The sequence below is a fragment of the Pteronotus mesoamericanus genome, unplaced genomic scaffold (assembly GCF_021234165.1).
Source record: "Pteronotus mesoamericanus isolate MK-2021 breed Mesoamerican mustached bat unplaced genomic scaffold, CSHL_Meso_final scaffold_54, whole genome shotgun sequence".
Lineage (NCBI taxonomy): Eukaryota > Metazoa > Chordata > Mammalia > Chiroptera > Mormoopidae > Pteronotus > Pteronotus mesoamericanus.
Genome location: NW_026555321.1, coordinates 14,210,726 through 14,234,478, shown reverse-complemented (window position 1 = coordinate 14,234,478; position 23,753 = coordinate 14,210,726).

The window sequence follows — 23,753 nt, the reverse complement described above, 5'->3', positions numbered from 1 at the left end:
TGAGAGTTAGTTTGCTTGCCAATGTGCCATTTGATTTCTTGTTTGTGATTAAGCTGACAGTTGTAGTAAAAATTGGTTCCAAAAAAGAGAATTGTGTTTGAGATCATGTATAAAAGGACAAATGGGACCTTGAAGTGATCACTGTGCAGATGTGAAACTATACACAGTTGGTGAATATTACATATACTCTGTCTGGTGGAGCTTCTGCAGATGGGCCTTGTCTCAGGATATGGTTGCAGAAATCATCATATCATGTACGTAATCAGCTTAGAGAAAATAATCCCCTTTTTAACCCATTCTGAATGCAATAGTAATGGCCAGTGTTTGCCCTAATCTTAGCCATTCCTAGAATACTTTTTGTTGACACTACCAAGTTAAAATTTTTACATAATTCTGTGAATTGAGTATTAATTTTTACTTCATTTTAAATCTTAGGTTAGTAGGAGTGAGTTATTAAGAAATTATATGTAGAATGGTATATGTATTGCAAAAAATATAGGTCCTCATTTCAAATTTTATTCTTTCCAATTGTATAAAATTCTATATTTAAAACTTGTATACAAGTTTTCTTTCCTGAAATAAGAGCTTAAAATTACAAGGAATAGGGGATGTAAGGGAACTATACCTACTGTAGTGAATAAAGTTGTTCAACTCCTGCTCTATTTAGAAGTCATTTCCATTTAACACAGTATCTATTCTCTGCATCTGAGAGTAACTTCTGAAATACCTGACTTAAAACATGGTTTTCTAATGAACTAGCAATGTGTCACAAAATAAGCAAAGAGCAGTTCTCCAAATTGAAAGAGAGGGTGAGAAACTTTAGCACTGACTGTGAGGCTCAAATCACATACTTTACTGCTTCTATTCTCCAGCGGTTATTGTTTTCCAAAAGGCGAAAATGTATGTAATGAAGGATAGAGTGTCATTTTGCACATTTTGTTTTATCTCTACTTGCCGAGTTATTGATTTATTTTATATCTTAAATATAGCAATTTATGAATAATATTAAGGCACATGTTGATTTATGCATATTCATTTCCTCAACAAAGAATAAATGAATTGCTATAATGTATCAGTTACTAGATGGATCGTTTGGGATGCTGAGGTGAAAGAAACATAGTTTTATTTGATCTCAGGGAGCTCAAATACTACCAGCAGAGCAGGTAAAGCATGCATGTATTTATAATGTAGCATGGGATATACAACAATTGAGCTATACGCTCTGTGTGTTGGTAGCCCAGGTGGGAACTAATTGTCTCTAAGTGTTGAAGGAGAGTTCACATAACATATCAAATTAATCTGAAAGTTTAAGTTTGTTGGATGGGAGTAGGGAGGGAAATGAGGTGGTGTGAAGCATTCCAGACTTGCGGAAACAGATTTGTGAAAAGACAGACCGTGATTGAGAACGGGGCATTCACGGAACTGGGAATTCTCCGACGCTGGCGGGGCTGGGCCCAATACAGGCTGCCTAAAATGTAAGCCAATTAGACAAAATTGAGTTCATTGCTTATACCTCAGTAGGAGGTCTACTCCCACAGAAGTTGTGACAGAGAGGGAAGGGCAAAGTTACAATGTTTATTAAGATTTTGAAATCAAGGTTAATGCTGGTCTTTAATTGGGAGGGTAGTAACAATCATAATTGAATTGGTACACAGCAGTAAGGCAAGGATTTTGAAGCCAGAGGGTCAAAGAGTCTTAGAGTACTAACTATCATTTGACACTTTCAATTGAAGAGCTGATGGACCTTTCAGGAAGTTCCTGTTATAACTTATAGTTATTTGAAACTTTTATCTTTCCTGACAAAAGTAGCCTGGAACTGTAAGGTTATGTTAATGAGGAGTGAAATAATAAAGTAATGTTAATGTAGACAGTATGCTCTGTGGGTGTAGATGGTTCTGATTCTCAGTTACAATGAAATGGGAGATGATCAATGAAACTAAATTTCATCAGATATTAAAAGGTCTTATTCAAGAGAGTTAGAATTAATTTTTTAAGTACTGAGGAGATAGCTTCTTTTTTTTTTTTTTTTTTTTTTTTTTTTTAAAGAGTGGCTTGATCCTGTACATGTGAATTGTTAGGAGAATAGAATAGAGGACAGACTACATAATGTCAAAGGGGAGCAGTGGGAATGGAAAGTTGAGATGGTCTGTAGACAATGGATAGAGGTTAACCAATTAAAACACAAAAGGTTGTAAGGGCTGGAATAAAGGCAATAGAAATAATGAGCCAGGAAATTTTTTTATAAGAGGGAATGAAATGATCTGGTTATAAATGAAGTATGAGGCATTAAAGAGAAAAAATGGAAGTTACAGATACATTGAATTCTAAACACTGTATATGCATGAACTCATTTAATCCACACTAGCATCATGGAAGGTAGGTACTATTATGTTCTCACTTTATGTGTGAGGAAGCTGAGACACTGAGAGGCGAAGTCCCCTAAGTTGTTGTCTGGCCTGTACAACCTGTACTATGTCCCGGATTTCCAGTTTGGGTTACTGGGTAATTGGGGGGTGGGTTAACTAAGATGGGGACTGTCGGAAGGTTTGCAGGAAGGGTTAGTGATAAATGGAGCTTGGGACTCTCCATGTTTGCTATGTCCAGAACTGATCCAAGGGCAGATGTTAACGAGTTATTTGGTAACATGAGTCTAAAGCTCAAAAGAGGTTCTTTGTTTTGTTTTTAAATCTAAATATTTATTAAGACTTTGTTCTAGGTACAGATGGGGCTAAAGAGATACTACTAATGGTGTTGATATAGTTCCTACTTTCGTAGGTTGTCTCCACGGGTATTATATAGAAAATCCACACTACTTCTTTTCTCCTTTACTCTCATACTGCTGCCACATACTCAACACTTCAGTCACCTGATCTGTAGGAATTTGTCCCACACAAAGCAATTCTGTGACACCAGATAGGTGTCCTACAATTTAATTCAACTCTAACACTATCTACCTGGAGTGAGGATCATATCACACTGGTCAAGAGCTCAATCCTACAAGACTTCCCACCCCTACTTCACATATCAACTTCAAGTCCAGGTTATCATCTGTGCTCCTGACTGATCAGTTATGTCAGAGGCTCCCACAACACCCTGCTTGGGTTTAATCAGTTTGCTAGAGGAGCTCACAAAACTCAGGAAAACAGTTACTTACTATTTACCAGTTTATTACCAAAGGATATAATAAAGAATACAGCTAGATGATAATAAAGGTGAACAGCTAGATGGAAGAGGTGCTCAGGGCCAGGTGTGTGGGAAGGGCCATGAAGCATCTGCACCTTCTCTGCATTGCTCTCCCAGCACTTTCATGTGCTCGGCAACCCAGAGGCTCTCTGAACCCTATGGCTCAGGGAGTTTTATGGAGGCTTCATCATGTAGGTGTAATCAATCATGAATTCCCTTTCCAGCTCCTCTCTGGAAAATGGGACCTGAGGCTGAAAGTTCTAATCTTCTAATCATGCCTTGGTCTTTCCGGTGACCAGCCTCCATCCAGAAACCCACCAACAGTCACCTCATTAGAACAAAAGACACTGGTATCACCTAGGAAATTCCAAGGAATTTAAAAACTGTGTCAGAAATTGGGGTCAAAGTATTAGAATAAAGATGCTCCTAGTGCTCTTATTACTTAAATTATAAGAGTTTCAGGAGCTCTGACCCAGGAAGAGGGGAGCAGAGGCCTGTCTGGAAAGTATCCAGCCATAGGTGATGAAAAATGCAGACATTTATTGAAGATAAAAGAAACATTGTGCATAGGATAATGATGTTTCAGTGCCCTTCAAAGTAGGCAGCTTGGGACCTCACATAGTCCCAATTGCCACCAGCTGTCCTGTTGTATTTTCTTGAATCTCATCTATGGTCTGAAATCTCTTCACTTTCAAAGGTGATTTTAGTTTTGGGAACATCCAGAAGTAACAGGGTGCCCAATCTGGGATGCAGTGGGGCTGAATCATCTGAGTGATTTGATGTTTTACCAAAAAACTCTGCATAAGATGCAATGCATGAGGGGGCATGTTGTCATGACGAAGCTGCCATCACCAGTGGCCCATAGCTGCAGCCTTATGAATCATCCAAATAGTTTCCATGGAGGAATGTTCAAGCTTAATGCAAAATTTGATGGAGGTTAATTGCTCTACTCACTCAGTCATTTTGAATGCAACAGCCACACAGTACACATGCCACACATGCTCACTCAATGGTGTCAACTGTCCCCACTGACTGGTACAGTTAAGTCATCATTGTTCATGCATGCACATTCCAATCCACTCTCCTTGGCTCCCAGGTTATATCAATGTTGTGCAAACCATTCTCATTATATTAACAATGGCTGGACTTTTTCTGGACAGATGTGATATAATGTATACATAATATATCACAGAGATAGAGAAGATATTGATAATAGAGGACCTTAACTTGCTCATGAGCCTGAGCAAGTGATCGTGATGCTTTGTTCCATTGTGTGTACTCCTGGAGGCATGAGAGTCTTCACCAGATACTTCTTGTGCTGATGTCATTATAATTTATTTGAGTTATTTTTACTCACATTTTATATAGAAAGGAACATGGAGCTTTGCAGTACATAATTGAGGCAAGACCTAAATTTCCTAAGCTGTAGCCTAATTTAAGGCTAGATATGTTTAGGTGAGCTTAACGCTAAATAGATTTCTACATTGGGACAAAAGCAAACCATCGTCCATCTTCACCACTGACTTGGACAACAACGTGAACAAGTTGTTACATTTCCTTGAGTCTCAATTGTTCCTTATGCATGAATGGGCATTGTATTACAACTTCACAAAGTTTTTTGTGATGAATTTGCAAGTCTAAGGTGTTATACATGGCAATTTTTATATTTTTTGGTATAATATAATATCACTCCAGTGAAATTCTCTATTCTGATTCAGTATATTTTAAACTTGCAAGCTTATCTCCAGATTCTGTTTTTAGGCAAGTCACATTTTCTTTATCATTCTTCAATCTGATGCATATGCATACATAAATCATAAATAAATTTGATAAAAACAAAGAGCACAGCCTTAGGAAAACCCAACAGGTCTGCCGCTATTTATAATTTGACAATTTATGAGAACAAATGTCTCCATTACATAAATAATTCCCTTGCATTTCATTTGCTTACACACCATTATTTCTATAAGTTTGTCACAAAAAGAATGGAGATCAATTTATCTTCTTAGCTGATGCAATAGATAAATGTGAGCACAATACATCCTTTTAGTTCTGCTTGCTGGGAAGGTAATACTAATCTTTTATTTTACAAAAATATACTTGAATTTTAGTCAAAGGCTAATGAAGCACAGACACATAAAAAGCCCTATAAGGAATTTGGCCTTGAGCTTTCTCTGTGTACTCCAGTGATCATTTGGCTAGTTCCACCCGAGTCACTGTGTTTGAATGGAAGTCAGAATTATCCTTAGAAGTTATAGAGCCCTTTATTATCTCTTATCAGCATGAGAACAAAGAAATAGAATTGACTTGGCATGTTTGTCAGACTGTGGCTAGGTAGACAGAGGCCTCCACATTTGGAGGATCAAGCAACCTGTGTTCTTATCATGATCTTCTATTGGCCATTCTTGTGCCAATCACTGATAGAATTATGAAAATCATTTATCAAAGATATATCAGATATGTCTATTTATAAAATTACTTTAAGTGATTTTTAAAATATTTGTAAATGATAAAATCAATCATTTATAAAATAAGGAGACTGGACTGTGTTCCTGAATGTATTTTATCAACTTGGCTAAGACTGGAAGCTATATTCCACAGAATCCCCTTCCCTATTTGGTTCCAAAATAGAGCTGGCCAAGATAAGAACTTGTACAAGATTAGAAGGCAGAAATGAAGCCAAAACCATTACTCTTGAGATGAACTTGGTGGCTGAACACTAGAAGAGCAAACTAGAACTTTCCAGTGAAATCTGGTTCATCTTCACTCTTCTCCCTGTCTTAGTCCATCTTGCCTTTCTAATTGCTGGTTCTGTCAATGTTCAGTGACCCGAGCCCACAACCAGGCCCTTAACTACAGTCTCAGGAAGGCATACCATCGCCTTCCGAAGGGGCAATTACTACAGGCTTCCCCAAGAGTTCTCCCTTCATAGCTCCACTAATATATCTGGAGATACTTTGCTTCTAGAATTTTCCTACATGCTCTAACTTTTGTTTGTGTTCCAGTGCCTCAGGACAATATGGTTAGTGACTGTTTTTTGGATCTTCAGTTTCTCCTACCTTCATATAAGATCTAATTCCTGTCATATATACTGTGTTCCCAAAATATGTGTAAGTAGTTCCATTCTACTGACTGAACCTGAACTGATACAGACCAGTATTCATAGGGTCTCTTGAAGTTACTATATGAAATGTTTCTATAATTCTGTCACAGGCTCAACCATTAACCTAAGGGAAATAATATATGTTTTTGTTTAATCCTCACAGCAAGTATATGAAGTACGTATTATTAATAGGCTCACTTTCCAGGTAAGCGAATATACTTTGAGAATGTCTAATTAGATTTACATAACTTGGCCATAATTCTTACATAGTGTCTCTCCAGAACACAAGTCCTCAGTGTACTCAGACATCTACAGATCCATAGATGTGACTCATAGCATCTGTGAAAACTTGGAAAGTGTGCATTTGCATGAAACATTTTTCCAGGTAGAAGGGGGTCTGTAGTTTTCAACACAGCTATAAATTCTATAAGTTCAAGTATTGGGTTAGCCAAAAAGTTTAATTTCTTGTATAAAATAAATTATACATTTTTCATTTTAACCAATAACTTTATCAATATGAGTATTTTGAGTATTATGTCAGCTGTCTCCTACCTGGTAGAATGTTGATTGTTTTCAATGTCTCAATTTGATCACTATCACCTTCAGCTGGTCTACCTGACTGTGCAGCATTGCACAATGAGAAATCTACAGCCTGAAACTTCATAAACAACTTCTGGTAAGTTCAATCAGTCACAGCACTTTCTCTAAACACTGCACAAATCATTTTTTGTGTTTCAGATGCATTTTTACCTTTCTTGAAATAATAAAGCATAATATGCCAAAAACGTTAAATATTAAAATGGCTACACAAAAATTCACCAATTTTGATTTTTTATATGCACATTTATATGACAGCTGTCACAATACAATCTAACAAAATTGTTTAGAAGGAAATTAAAGACAACTAAGCATGCTAGAACCATCTTATGGAAAAGAAAACAACTTTTGGGTCAGCCTCGAAACTATATTTTTCAATATGGTCTCCATTGGTCACATGTGACTAGTTAAATTTAAATTTTTTAAAACTTAAAATTCAGTTTCTTAAGTTATATTAGTTACATTTCAAGTGCTTAGCAGACACTTGTGGCTAAAGGCTACCACAGGGGTAAGCAAAAATAGGTTTATAGTTGAGTATGCAATGCAGCTTATTTTCATATTATTTGTATTACAACTGTAAACCTACTTTTGCCCACCCCATATATTGAACAGCTGAGATAGAAATATGTCCTACTGCAGAAAGTTTTACCACACTGTACTAATTTAGAGGATACCAACATTTTAAGGAAATGCAAAGGCCCATTGCTCTGTATATATTAAATGAGCCAAATCTCCCTTTTTTCCTATTTCCCTCCACACCCTCACGTCTCTGCAAAACACAAAATCCCCATTCAAGTACAATAGAACATGAACCCACCGGAGAGCTTAGAAGCTCTATTTTTTCCTTTACAAAGGTCAGTGCTTTTCATACAGCGTGATTGCATGCAGAGTTGAAAAACAGATCCAATTCACCTACAGAGCCACATAAATATTTTAAGACTGTGTTTTATAAACTGTAAACTTTATTATAGGCTTTGCCTCCAGAGCAGGTGAAGTCCATACATCATGGAGTCCCTCCACTCGTGGCTGTTGTTTCAGCAGCCTGGTTCTCTGCTTGTGCTATGCACACCCAAGCAGATTGGATTAATAACCCCCCAGGGCCCCCTTCCACCTTCCAGGAGAAATACTGACTGAATCAGAAGCCAATTCACCCTTCTCTGACTTTGGTGCATGAAAGAAAAACCTAGGATTTACCTACAGCACAATAGACTACAAACAGGAAACCAACCACTCTCTTCAGGGAGAGCACTAAAGAGTTTATCATCTTTTCAGGCCAGAAAGGGTTTGAATGGTGAGCACATACCTTTATAGCTACAACAGACTTCTTTGCATTTTAAGGAGCAACATAATAGCATCCCACGTTAGGAACTAATTAGGAAAATAAGTAGCAGTTCTAGAATTTTGGCAGCTATCCCTCAGAACCTGAAAGCAATCAAAACACTTCAAATTCACCTGCCTAAAGCAGGGCTGGAGTGGGTGTCAACATCAGTTCTGTCAAAAGGAGAAAGATAGTCATTTGCTTCAAAGTGCTCTCACCTTTGTTCTGTGTTACATTTATAGGAGATACTCTGCTTCTCTATGATAATCACTCCAAAAACAATGCGGGTACAATTGGGGCCTGAAATATTTTCTAGTGAACTACTTCTCAAACTGAGGTGTACGTAGAGCTAGGTGGAAAGTACTTGGAATTTTGATATCTGTGAGAATTTAAATTCATTTTAATTTATTAGAAACATCACAGTCTTTAAAAGTGGCTTGCTGGTTGGAAACATTCTTTCTTTGAGTCATAATTTGCAATTCAAAGACACTTTCATAGATATTCCCTGTTCAAGTCAGTGTTTCTCAAGTGGGAGCTGGTGGATCCTTTAGTATATAAATGAATAATTTTAAAGGTCCATCAGAACTTTTTATTTAAAAGCATTTCTTCTACTAATCAGGTCTGAGAAAAAAATTTACTCAAAATGCATTCTGATCTAAAGTCAGATGGTGGGGGGCACCTGGAATATGTTATTTGTTGGCTACTTGCCTCAATGTCTACTTTGCAGATGAAGACAAACAGACCTTTCCTGTTAATCAGAGAAATGACAAAATCTCCTGGCACTATAAAATAAGTCAAAGCAGGACTTAGCTAACCTGTGGTGGTGAGGAGATGGGATGCTGCATGGAAGTCACCCAGCATTGCCTTTGAATGGATGATGGCTCCCTTTTCATCTTCCCCGATTTGCCATCCTATTACTCTGGCTGGCACATCCCCAGGGTAAGCTTCCCTCTCCCATTCTACGAAAGTGGGCACCTCCTGTTGTGCCACTTGCCCTGTGTCTATGTCCATATGCCAAGGATTGCAAGTGATTTGATATTGAGATGAGGATTTGAGATTTCTTTCTTGCCTCACAGATTATTTGAAAGTGTACTTAAAACGAAATTCCCATATGGTTAGAGATCTTCTTCCAGTCTTCCTCTCGCTGATTTCTAAGTAGTTTAACAGCCTTATGGCCAGAGAGACACTCTACAATTTTACTAATTTAAATTTGCTAAGGACTACTTCATGATTCAAAATATAGTTTATCTTGGTGAATAGTCCATAGTAGCTACGAAATATGTTTTACACCACACTGTGACGTGAGACTCGCTTGGTTTGCATTTATACCCCTCCTACCAGTCTCTATGTAGTTTTTCTTTTTTCTTTTTTTGTATTTTCTTTTTTTTCTTTTGTAAGGAAAAAAAATATTTCTTAAAGTATTTTTTTCCATTACTATTTAACTCCCTTATCCCCTCTCCCCTCTACAATCACCACACTGCTGTCCACGTCCATGAGTCCTTTTTCCTTTTTGCTTAATCCCTCCACCCCCAACCTCTCCCACCCCCAGTAGCTGTCATTCTGCTCTCTAACAAGTTTTTGCACAGCAAAGGAGACCACCAACAAAATAAAAAGGCAAACCATGGAATGGGAGAACATATTCACCAATATATCTGGTAAGGGGTTACTATCCAAAATTTATAAAGAATTTATAAAACTCAACACCAAAAAAAACAAAAAATCCAATTAAAAAATGGACAAAGGACCTGAATAGACACTTCCCCAAAGAGGACATACAGATGACCAATAGACATATGGAAAGATGTTCAATGTCACTCATCATCAGAGAAATGCATAATAAAACCACAAGGAGATATCACCTTACATTTTGTGGTTTCTTCTTTCTTTTTTCATCTCTTTTTAAAAAAATATTTTACTTATTTTTAGAGAGGAAGGGTGGGAGAGAGAGGGAGAGAAATAACAATGTGTGGTTGCTTGTTGGGTGCCCCCTACTGGGGACCTGGCCTGCAACGTAGGCGTGTGCCCTAGACTGGGAATCGAACCAGGGACACTTTGGTTTGCAGGATGGCACTCAACCCACTGAGCCACATCAACTAGGGCCCTCTTCTTTATATCATTAGTTATAGAATTTAGATAATCCTCTGGAGGTTCTCAATGATGGTTGTTCTGTAATTTTGATGTAATTATGGGAAGAAGCAGTTTCACAGTTTACTTACTCAGCCATCTTGACTGGAAGACCTATCTGTAATACTTTTTAATGTGCTGTTGAATTTGGTTTGCTAGTATTTCAGTTGAGAATTTTTGTATCACTGTGCCTCAGAGATATTTGTGATTTTCTATAATATATTTTCCAGGCTTTAGTGTCAAGGTAATATGTTTGGAAGTGTTCCTCTTAAAATTTTCGGAAGTGTTTCAGGAAAAATGGTGTTAATTCTTTAAATATTTGGCAGAATTCACCAGTGAAGCCATCTAGTCCTGGGCTTTTCTTTGTTGGGAGTTTTCTGATTACTGATTCAATCCCCTTACTAATTAAAACTCTGTTCAGATATTTTATATCTTATGATTTAGTCTTGGTAGGTTATATATTTGAAATAATTTATCCATTTCTTCTTTGCTATCAATTTGTTCACATATAATTGTTCTTAGTGGTCTCTTGTGTCCTTTTTAGTTCTGTAGCATCATCTGTAATGCCTTCTCTTTCATTTCTGATTTTAATTAGAACTTCTCACTTTTGTTCTTAGAATCTAAGAGTCTGTCAAGTTTGGGATTTAAAAAAACTGTTTTTTTAAATATTTTATTCTCCATTTTGTTTATTTCTGCTCTAATCTGTATTTCTTCTTTTCTGCTAAGTGGGTTTAGTTCCTCTTTTTGTAGTTCCTTGAGGTGTATATAATGTTAGATTGTTTACTTGAGATTTTTCTTCTTTTTAACTATAAACTTCCCTTAATACTGTTCTCACTACATGCCATAAGGTTTGATGTGCTATGTTTTTGTTTTTGTCTTAAAAATACTTATTTTTTCTTTTTTAACACTTTTTAAAAAATATTTTTAGACAGAGGGGAAAGGAGGGAGAAAGAAAGGGAGAGAAACATCAATATGTGGTTGCCTCTCACACGCCCCTACTGGGGACCCGGCCTGCAACCCAGGAATGTGCCCTGACTGGGAATCGAACCAAGGACCCTTTGGTTCACAGGCTGGCACTCAATACACTGAGCCACACCAGCTAGGGCTCAAGATACTTTATAACATCCTTTGTGATTTTCTCTTTGGCCTATTGGTTATTTAAGAGTGCTTAATTCCACATATTTGTGCATTTTGTAGTTACTCTTCTGCTATTTATTTCTACCATTTTTGCTGGAGAACATATTTTGCCTGATTTCAATTGTCTTAAATTTATTTACTTGTTTTCTAGGCTTATATCTGGCCTATCTTGGAGAATATTCTGTCTGTCATTTTAAAATGTATATTCTGTTATTGATGGCATATTCTGACTATGTCTGTTAGGTTTAATTACATGAATAGTTATTCAAATTCTTTGTTTTTTATTGATCTTATGCCTGGTTATTGTATCCATTATTAAAAATAATGTATTTTTGCTATCTATTTCTCCCTTCAACTTTGTCAATGTTTACTTAATATATTCGGAAACTCTAATGTTAAATGCATACATATATATAATTGTTACATATTTCTGGCAGTTACCACTGTTATCATTATATAATGTCCTTAATTGTCTCTTGTGAAAAACTATTAACCTAATTTATCAATATGTATGGCCACCTCTGCTCTCTTTTAGTTACTATTTGAATGGAATATCTTTTTTTATTCTTTCACTTCCAGTCTATGCATACCCTTAGATCTCAAGCACATCTTTTATACATAGTTTATAGATCAGTGGTATTATTTTATTCACTGCGCCAATCTGACTTTTGATTGGGGAGTTTAACCCACTTATATTTAAAGTAATTGCTGATAGGAAAGAAATTTCTATTGCCATTTTGTTTAATACTTTTCTCTGTATCTTGTAGCTATTTTGTTCTTTTTGTGGAGTGGGGGGAAGTAACATCCTTTGATTCTTTTCTAATTTTATTTTGTGTATCTTCCATAGGGAATTTTTTAAATGTTTCCATAAAATGTCTTAAAGTCATAGTAATCTACTTTAAAATGGTAATAACGTAACATCAATTACATATGCAAACTCTATTCCTTTACATCTCCATACCCCTCCACTTTATGTTACTGATGTCACAGATTATATTTTTAGAAATATTGTGTATCAATTAGCATAGTGGTATAGTTATTTTTATGCTTTTCTTTAAATTGACTTATACACCATTTCAAGGCCATACGATTCTATATTTGTCTATTTATTTACCTTTATCAAAGAACTTTATATTTTTTATGTAGTCATTTTTCTGTCAAGCACCCTCTTCTTTCAACTTGAAGAATTTCCTTTAGTACATTTTTTGTAGGGCAAATCTAGTGCTGATGAATTTCCTCAGCTTTTGTTTATCTGGGAAAGTCTTAATGTCTTGCGCATTTTTGAAGAACGGCTTTGGCTGACATAGTATTCTTGGCTGGCAGCTGTTTTTCACCAGCACTTTGAATACAACTTCCCATTTCTCTTCACAGACATCTTCCCCTTGAAAACCAACATTGTGGCTGGACCAGCCCTTATGGTTCTTATTATAATTACAAGACACCCTCAGCAACCATTGTTAGGAAATCTTGAAACACACACACACACACACACACACACACACAGATTTATTACTTTAAAGTCCTGGAGGGCACAGAGCATACCTGGGGCCAAACAGCAAAGTCATAGGGTGAGGGTGAGATAGAGTAGGCTTGAGGTATTACTTTGTTTGGGTTAAAGTGTAAGGACCTAGGGTTTCACGGATTCATTCTTTACTATTGAATTTAAAACACAAGAGCAGATACGAAAGCATGGAAAGGGTGAGAAAAAGCAACCAAGGGTCACTTATCTAAGTCAACCAGAGATCTCTGAAACAAAGGAGCCTTTGGTGGGGGATGGCCTGGCCTTTCATCTAGTCATGTGGCTGGCAATGTGTTTATTTGAGATAGCCGTCTTTGAAGATTGCCTTGGCAATCCACAAAAGCTTAAGTCTTTGCGTTATAATAAAAAACAACCATCTGGTGTTTACACTGCAGTCCCAGCTAAGGTGAACTGACATAATAAATGCTTGATATCTTTGCTAAACAGAATGGAAAATGTATTCATGTCAATTGTACCAAAGGTGGGGTGAGCACTCGCACGAAGTAACTTAGTATAACTAGACCGTTCTTGTGAAAGTGCCAACCCTCACGAAAAGTAACCAGCCAACACTGACACCTCATCCAATATTCTTATTAGAGGCCGTTCTCTATTTGGGTCCCCAGCTCTCCAATGTTTTTATCCTTTTTGAGTGAGTTCTCCATTAGCCAGCGTGATGTTTTTATATCAGGACAGAACTAGGAGAGCTTGATAAATAGTGTGGTGGCCGTGGGACATGTGCGATGGATGACTTCAGGGGATAAGAGGTGGCTGACACCTGATTCGTTATGTGCCTCCAGTTTTATTTTCGAAAAGCTCTTGTTTTAGTTCTTAGATTTCAGGTGTGAAGAGCCAGTCAGCAAGTTCCCTCGGTGAATATTAAAAAAAAAAAAAGAAAATCACGCCAGAGACTCTAGGGAAGAGACGTGGAAGCAAAAGGGATGTAGTGACAGGACAGTGTGTAAGAGAGACCTTAGTCCAGGGAAAGGGAAAAGCATCCAGGGTCTGACACCGGCAGCCAATATCCCGGGAAACTTAGGCTGCTTCTGGTGCAGGAGGGGCTGCATTCTTTGTTTCTTAGTCTTTTCCTAAGTACCTTAAAAACAAATAAATGATAGAAATACATTTCTTCTTAAAATAGAACATGGACGTTATTTAGATAGTCACATGGTGTTTTTTATAAGAAAATTTTTCTCTGATTGTGAATGTGTTTATAAAACTCAGAGGAAAAGAAGTAATGCATTTCAGAGTAAAGTGGAGTTTGCGAGTTCTATTGCCAGCGCTTCCAACATCCATCTTAATTTTCAGAACCCACTTACCCATTTCAGGTTGGCTATGTTAAAGCCATCGACCTATGTCCTTTGAAGCGGTGGTCCCGACCTTTTTGGCACCAGGGACATGGGCAGGGGTGAGAGGACAGAGACAGGAGGCAGAGCTCAGGCAAGCTTCTCTCCCTCGCCCGCTGCTCACCTCCGGCCGTGCCGCCCGGTTCTGAGCAGGCCGCAGACTGGTACTGGTCCTCAGTCCAGGGGTTGGGGACCCCTGCCTTAAAGATTTAGAATCAAATTCATTGGAATAAAGAGTCTAGACTGAAAGTACATGAGCTATGTGGGCTTGCAGGATTGATGCTTTTACAGTGGCATCTCTTGCAATGAGGCAGACAATGAAGTGATAGAAGAGTTCTTTGAAATGTGAAGGTGTTTTTCAAGGCCTCTCAAGTCCTGACACCTTAGGAATATCTACTCCACATCATTAGGGGTTTCTTTCTCCAAAAGTTGAGAGAATGGGGGACTCTAAATTCCAGTGGCATAAGCCCTGGAGAGAGACCTACTTAAGTTGTCTATGTACCACTGACAAGTTCCAAGTATTAGTCTTGCTCAAAAATATTTCATCTTTTTGTTCAACTTGATATTCTACACTAATTTTATAATAATGTGATATAATACATGGCTATCATGCAACTTATCATTAATCTTCTGAATCCTACCTATTCTCAAAGGGTGGCTTGTAGCCAGGTTATATGGCATGTTCCCTGATCATCCCAATCTTCTGGTATCTTTCTTTCCACTCATATTCTACATGCTTTTTATCTCTATACATTTTAGCACTTAGTGTTTATATGCTCTCTCAAATTTATGATTTTCAGAATGTATTTTGTTGCCTTACTTAAAGTTTATGCTCCTACCTTATCTTTCTGACATATTGGTCCAGTGGCTCTCTGCTTAACCTTATTATGTTCAGCCCAACTTAGCAAAAATATAATGACCATCTACTACATGTTCAAAAATGGAGTTTCAGAGATGGATACAATAATACCCTTGCCCTCATGAAGATAACTGACTAATCAAGAGGGAAACAAAAGTTTTGTTTTCAGCAGTAAGATCATTTCTAAAAAAAACACATTAGATTGTGAGGCTCTTGAAATCAGAGACTGAGCTTATTCAAGTTTGTGACTTTAGCACATAGTGCAGTCAAGCCCTGACTCCACTGTTGGGCACCAGACTTGTATCCAAAGGTCTGCATGACGTTTTTAATGAGATAGTCATCTCATACTTACCGTGGCCCAGAGAGAGCTGTTGGGCTTCTCCATTCCACAGAAAATCTGCTCCTCTTGCTTGCAAATGACAACAGCTTCCAGCTAGCTCCTAAAAAGCTAGGACCTACCTTTATACTCACATTATCAGCCAATCACACTGATTTTAGATGTAAAATATATGCCTAGATCTCTCCATCTCTCTTTCCATAGTTGAAGCCAGCAAGGTTGTCTCTGTAATAACAGTAACAACCTCCTAATTGATTTCCCTGCTTCCACACTCTCCTCATTTCTGTTTCATTTTGTTCCACACAAAGCTTATTTCCATCTCAGGGTTTTTGGCTTTGCTGCTAGCCTTGGCCTGCAATTCTCTTCTTGAATAAAAATTTTGTCTTGTTTACCACTAAATTCCTGACATATAGGTAGTTTCCTGGTACAAAACAAATCACTATTTTTAAAAAGATGAAACTTTGGTGATGATTGTTATATAAATGCAGATATGAATGAATGACTTGAGCACCCATTGTTTGTGTGGCTGGGAGATGTCATAGTCTTTGACCTCAAGAAGATTATGGCTGAAATATATTTGATTACATGGGCTCTCTGTACAAATAAGTGAATAATCCTCTGCTGGACATTAAGTGGCCGATTGAAATAGTTTGTCCTGGGTGAGCTCAGTAAACCAATGACAGGCAACCACAGTAGTTAATAGTGGTTTTCATCTTCAATACCTGTCTCTACGTTAATAGAATCTTCCTCTTAGCTGGATGGAATTTCCTTTAGCCCTTCAGGATTGGACAAGTTCCCAAGTGACGAGCCATCAATTTCATGATTGATTTTTACTGACTAAATAAATCAGTAATTTCCTGGAAACTTTAATACATTAAAAAGAGGGCTTGATTTGCTCCCCTAACTACAAGTCTTGTCCTCTTTTAATCCTTTTCTGGATCTCAGAATTTTTATTTTCATGTAAAAATTGGGGATATAGTAGTAAGTGCTCAAGGAGTAGTTGTATGGCTTTAGGATAGTAATGCAACTAAATGAATTAGGACAGGACCTGGTACACACTAAGTCCTCATAAATAATAATAGGATGACAATTATGGGTTAAGGTATTCATAAACTGTGGATCGTTATAAATATATAGAAGAAGGAATAGAGGCCTTGAAAATAGACCGCCTTGTTTCCGGCATAGCGTTTAGATCACTCTGTATCTTACATAGTTTTGCATGGTTTGGACAATACAATGTAAAATTGAATAAAACTGGAAATTTGATTCCACTGCTAAAAACAGTTTCCTGGTTTGAGTAGCCCCAGAAGTGATGATAATAATTCTAAGTAATCCTAGAGTAACTTAATTTTCTTGAGTACAGGGAAGGAGGGGGATTTTGCTGCCCTTATGTGGCCTACATGAGTCATTTATACAAAATGAAGCTTTTAAAAGAAAGGGAATGTGGCCAAAGAAAGTCTTTGGCATTTCATCCTGCATCCTGCCCTCCACATTGCTCAGGGGGGCCACTCCTGATGAAGACAAGGCTGCTTTTTCCCCAGGGGCCAGTTAGAACCCCAAATATTGGAGCAAAGGAGTGTCTCGTGTCTCTGGCAATAAACTTATTGTAATGAAGGTAGGTACAGTTTTACTTTATATTTCTTTGGATTCTGGTCACTGAATCCATCTGGTTAGGGTAAAACTGGAGGAAAAAGGGAAGAATTTTTTTTTTAAAGGAAGTTATTTTGTTTTCTTTTAGTCAAGTGAAGAAATGTTAGCGCATTTTATTCTCATGATTTCCAAGCTGTTTTGAATGAAAACCAGCCTTCCAGCTAACTCTTATGGGTGCAATATTGATCAAATAAAAGAGCTCATGAAACAGTTGGTTGGAGGCCCAGTGAAAAGAATGTGACAAGTTTCCCACAGATTCCTTCACCAAGTGGATAATGGGTGTGAGTTCACTAAGAAGCAGCAAGCCATTTAAGGGGACCTGTCTCTCAACTGTGCCTGCCCAAGGGCACAAGAATCCCCTCTCTAGCCAAGGGCTGCCTGTTGTGAGCATGAAAGGTTTTTGATCATGTCGTTTCAATGTGCCCCACAAAACGCATCTCAAAGAGAGAGAGAGATTTATTTACTTCACAAATGCTAGTTGTTAGACCAGAGCTGTATTTTTTCTTTTTCTTTCTCCCTTTCTTCCATTTCCTTTTTCACTACAGATGTCTCCTGAAGCATTATTCCTGCTCTCACTAAAGTGTCTTCTGTATTGTGGCAGGGTTCAAAATAACAAAATACCAATTGAAGAAAGGGAAATAAAAAATAATAACACATCGCCTTGAGGGAAGTCATACTCTCAAGTCTCCTATTACTCTGAACTCGGGGCTATGAGTCTGATTCACCTTCTCTAGGCTCCTCCTTCTGGGAGAGGTAGGTAGTTGCCTGTAGATCAGAGTGAGTTGACTAGGAGAAGCTAGGAGGCCAAAGCACAGAAGTGTTTTGTAGGGCTGCTAAGAAAAGGCAAGCTTGATTTCTGAGGCTTCCTGCAAATTTGATCTGTCAGCTGTTTCCCTGTGACAGATAAGAATCCTAATTGGTCTCTCTGTCTAAGCAAATGGTGAATTGTGGTGCTGAATAAGTTTAATTTTTGGCAACCAGTGAGCCTTCTTGGCAGAAATTAAAATAATTTGGTTGAAAATTAATGCTTTAAAAAATAACAATTATAAACATGTTAATGTTTTGGTTCCTTAAGTAGAAATATATATATATATTATATATTATATTATATATATTATATATATTATATTATATATATTATATAATATATATAATTGTTAATGTTTTGGTTCCTTAAGTAGAAAAATATATTATATTATATATATTATATATATAATATATATATTATACATTTTAAAAAGAGAAAAAAATTATATATATATAATTTTTTTCTCTTTTTAAAATGTATAATCTAAAGCGTAAAATTCTAATTCTGCTCCTATATTTTTCTGATTTTGTTGTTTTTGTCAAATTTGGTCCCCATTGCAAATGATCAACCTTGGGAATGTTACATAATGCCTCTGTATCTCAGTGTGCTCACCTGTCAAAGGGGCTGTTAATGGTACTTACCCCACTGGGTTGTTAAAAGTATTAAGTGAGATACTGTGGCAGGTACCTGGTAAGCCCCAGTTGCAATAGCCTAGTGAAAATGAGCTTAAAGTAATTCCAGAAAATACTAGCTCTCTATATGCCAGTGACTATTCTAAATCCTTAACATATGTTTCCTAATGTAACCATTTTAATAACCCTGGTACATTAGTCTATTTTCAATATAAAAAATATGAGGCATAAAGAAGCCAAGTAACCTTCACAAGCTCACAAAGTTCATATATGTCAGTACCAGTGTCCAATCCCAGGTAGACTGACTTAAAAATCCAGTGAAGGCATTCTGCCTCTTGGTGAAGGTGAAATAGTACACCACTAGTTTACCTGACTCTATTTTTGCTCTCTCTCCTTTTTTCTTAATTCACCTTACTACTAGCTTAAGCTTTCTTTATAGAAAACCTGATCCCATTTACTTGGAACCCTTCAAAGATTCTCCATCACTCAAATATAGTTGACAAGACCCTATTCATTGTATTATTCCCTCTCCGTCTAACTATCCTGTCCCATTTGCTAAAACTCTGGCCTGATATTTTATAAACCTGAATGTGTATATACACTCACACACCTTTATGCTACCCCCAACACTGAGCCTGCAATTTAACCCTCTTTGGGTTTGGATAACGTCTCTGAAATATGCTTCACTTAACCTGCTTTTCATCCTCTCTATTTTTGAAACTTTGATTTGTTCTTTTAAACTTGGCTCAGCTTTTGCTGTCTTCATCTCTTCCCAAAACACTTAATCCATTCCCTTTACTGCTTGTAGCAGAGTGTATTTTCCAGAAATGACTGCAATGCTACCTACCACCGTACGCAATTCTGCATTTGGACATTGCCATTGTTACTCCCCCATCAAGAGGTGGAATATATTTCTCCACTCACTTGAATCTGGTCAAGCCCTATGACTGCTTTGACCAATACAACACCACAGAAGTGATGCTATAACTCTGATAGGCACAACCCTAATTGGTCTCGTAGTCCAATTTCTCGCCTCTCACAGCTTTGAACTGCAGGTTAAAATCCAGGCTACTCGGGTGGACAGAGATACAGCCAAGAAGGACACTGAGGTGCCAGAAACATAAATGAGGAAGCCTTCTTTGATATCTGACCTAGTTGAGTCTAGAGATGACTTCAGCTGTAGCTGTTATGTAATTCAAACCAAACAGAAGACTCCAAGTAAGAACTGCCCAGCTGAGCCCAGTCAACCCATGAAATCATAACAGATAATGGAAAATTGTTTAAAGCCACTGAGTTTTGAGGTGGCTTTTTACATAGATATAGATTACTATTGTAGAATGCTATTTATCTGGTTTCAAAGGACCTTTATCATGCAGGTGTTCACTTCATTTATTGTATGCATTTCTTTGTGTGTTTGTCTCCCTTTCTAGGCCATACCTCTTGAAGATTGGGACCTTATTTTCTAGGCGTTTGTAATATCAGTGCTCGAAATACTGTAGGCTCTTAATATATAAAGGGGCTAGCAAAATGCCTGGTATAGAGTAAGTGCTCAATTATTGAGAGTAGTAAAGAAAAGAGGAAGAAGTAGTAGATGAGGAGAAAGGGAAGAACATATGTCAGTAGCAATGACCACTTTTCCTAATATGAAGAATGGGCTTTTTTATTCTATGCACTCTTTGCATGGTTTTCACCTTAGTCCAAGCCCTTAGCACGATGCTCTTAAGTTACTGAAATTTATCTTTTCTTCCTCTCTCTAATCTTTTTCTCACCTTTAATCTTTTTTCTAGTTTTATTGAGATACAATTGACATATATCAGTAAGTTTAAAGTGTACAATATAATGGTTTGACTTACATGCGTGTGAAATGATTACTGCAATGTTTAGTTAGCATCCATCATCTCATATATAGATACAATAAAAAGAGAAAGAAAAGGAAAAAATGTGTAAGAGAACTCAGGATTTACTCTAACAACCTATATATGTGTCATACAGCAATGTTAATTACAGTCATCATGCTATATGTTGTATCCCTATTATCTTTCTCAATTTTTATGGCTATATATATATATATATATATATCTCTTGTGGGTGCATGTGTGTGCATGTATATGTGTATATAATATGTGTATGTAATAAATATATATTATATAGCTCACATCCTCATCTGTTCATCCATTAATGGACACATGTTGTTTCTATGTCTTGGCTATTGTAAATAATGCTGCTATGAACATGAGGGTGCAGATAGCTTTCAAGTTAGTATTTTTGATTCTTCTGGATATATTCCCAGAAGTGGAATTACTTGATAATATGGTAGTTCTATTAATTTCTTGAGGATCCTCCATGCTGTTTTCCATAGTGACTATATTGGTTTAAAATCTCACCAACAGTACACAACACTTTCCTTTTCTCATATTCACCAACATTTGTTATTTTTTAAAAAAATAATAGCCATTCTAAGAGGTGTGAGGTTGTGATTTGCATTTTTTAAATGTCTAATGGTGTTAAACATCTTTTCATGTACCTATTGGCCTTTCATATATACTTTTTGCAAAATGTTTGCCTTTTGCCCATTTTTAATTAGATCATTGGTATTTTTCCTATTGGGCCATGTGAGTTCTTTCTATATTTTGGATATTAACACCTTATCATATCTATCATTTGCCAATAAGTTTTTAGATCTGTAGTTTGTCTTTTCTTTTCATTGATGTATTGCTGACAGAAGCATTTTATTTTCATGTTTTCCTATTTGTTTACTTCCTATTTTGTTGCTTCTCCCAAGTAAAAACTCCCATTGGAATTTGATGCGGATCACATTGAATTAATTTTTTTAAAGTTCCCATGCTCTTCATAATTCTTTCAATACATGAACACAGACTACCTTTCCATTTATTTACGTCTTTTCTGATTTTTAGTCTCTAGAGTAGAGTTCTTTCACCTTCTTTGTTAAGTTTATTCATAAATATTTTACTGGTTTTGATGCTATTGTAAATAACCTTGTTTTCTTTATTTTTTAAAGAAAATTTGTTAGTGTATAGAGATGATAATGTTTTTTGTAGATTAATTTTGTTTGCTGCAACTTTATTGAATTTTTTTGTTTAGATCTATTTTTGGTGAAGTCTTTAGAATTTTCTATGCAGTCATGCATTGCTTAACAATGAGACTACATTCTGAGATATGTATCATTAGGAGATTATGTTGTTGTGTGAACTCTTAGGGCCCATGATGAACAAAACAGCATGAAATTAAATCAAACACAAGGGAAAATGATGCAGTCAAGATACACTGTAGACACATAATGTATAAGGATGCTGCTGTTTTACAGCAAAGTTTTGTTTTTATAAGTAGAAAGAGTACACTTTAAAATAATAAAAAGTATAGTATAGTAAATACATAAATCAATAACATGGTTATTATTATCAAGTAGTATTTGATCATTTGATCATCAAGTATCATTAAGTATTATGTTACATAACTGTATTTGCTATACTTTTATACAAGTGGCAATGCAGTAAGTTTGTTCACACTATCATCACCACAAACTTGTGAGTAATGTATTGCACTACAGTGTTGCAATGGCTACAACAGCATTAGACAATAGAAATTTTTCAGCTCCAATATAGTCTTACAGGACCACCATCATATATGCAATCCATTGTTGACTGAAATGTCCTTATGCATCGTGTGACTGTATAAAAAATTTGTCTCTGCAAATAGAGACAATTTACCTCTTCCTTTCTAATTCTGATGCCTTTTTTTTTCTTGTTAGATTGTTCTGACAAGGATTTCTAGTATAATGTTGAATAGGAGGGGTGAAGTGAGCACCTTCACTCTTTTTATTCTTTCAATTTTTTAGTTCTTTGACTGGGTAATTTCAAATACCTTACCCTCTAGGTCACTATTTTTTTCTCCTGTATTGTTGAGCCTGGTTTTGAAGCTCTCTATTGAATTCTTCAGTTCAGTTATTGTATTGTTCAACTCTAGTATTTTTTTAATGGTTGCTATTATTCTGCTAAACTCAGTTTTTTTCCATGCATTGTTTTCTTATTTTAGTCATCTGTGTGTGTGTTCTGGTAGTTCCTTAAACTTCTTTAAGAGAATTTTTTGCCTGACAGTTCACAGATCTCCATTTCTTTAGGATCAGTTATTAGAGATTTATTAGTTTCCTTTAGTGGTATCTTATTTATCTGATTGTTTATAATCCTTGACTCCTTACATTGGTGTCTGCACATTTGAGTAAGTGGTCTACTCTCCCAGATTTTGCAGGTTTGCTTTGACAAAGACAGCTCTTCACCAGTCAATTCTGTTTGGGTTTCACTACATGCTGGTAATGTTGTTGAGAATGTTGGGCCTTACTAAGGGTCTGTTTGGGGGCAAGGCGACTGTGTGAGCTCTGAAGTTGTTGGTCAGTGTGTGTTCCATAAGCTGAGAGCAGCTGAATAGGACTACTGGCCTGGTTTCCTAGCCAAGTGAGACTGTGGAATTGGCTTTGTGTTTGCCTGGGTTCTCCAGTCAGACTTACCAGAAGGTTGGGGCTGGGTAACTATACTCAGTAGTCAGTGTGGATATGAATTAGCTTCCCTGCCCTGGCGGGGCATCAGGATGGGATCTAGGGCTTGTATGGCTTGTTGTTTGGGGACTTGAATAAGGCAAGAGTGTTCACTGAATTCCCTGGACATGTAAGGCTGTTTGTTTTTTGTGCTGATGGTGAGAGCCACATACTGTGCTCTCGTCAATTGCTTCTGTAAACAGGGCCTTTGGATGAGCTCCATAGCTTCCCATGTGCTCTGGTTATGTTTCCTGGTCCAACAGGCTGAAGGCTGGATTCAGCAATGGATGGGGCTATGAGTTAGTTTCCTAGCCCAAGCATAGCAGGAGAAGCTGCTCCAAGGCTGGTAAAGCTCTTTGTTTTTGTCTTAACACCCCAAGTTTCCTGGGTGGAAGGCAGATTTTATTTCTTCATTATGTCCTCCTTTTAACTCTTCAAGTACTCCAAGATTCATACTATGACTGTGATTAGTGGTAGAATCTACTAGTTTTTACTGAATAATATAGAACTTTGTATTCAGATACAATATTGTCTTGTTAATTGTTTTGTGTGTAATTACTGACTCTCCATCTGCTGGGTTACACTTTGCATCTT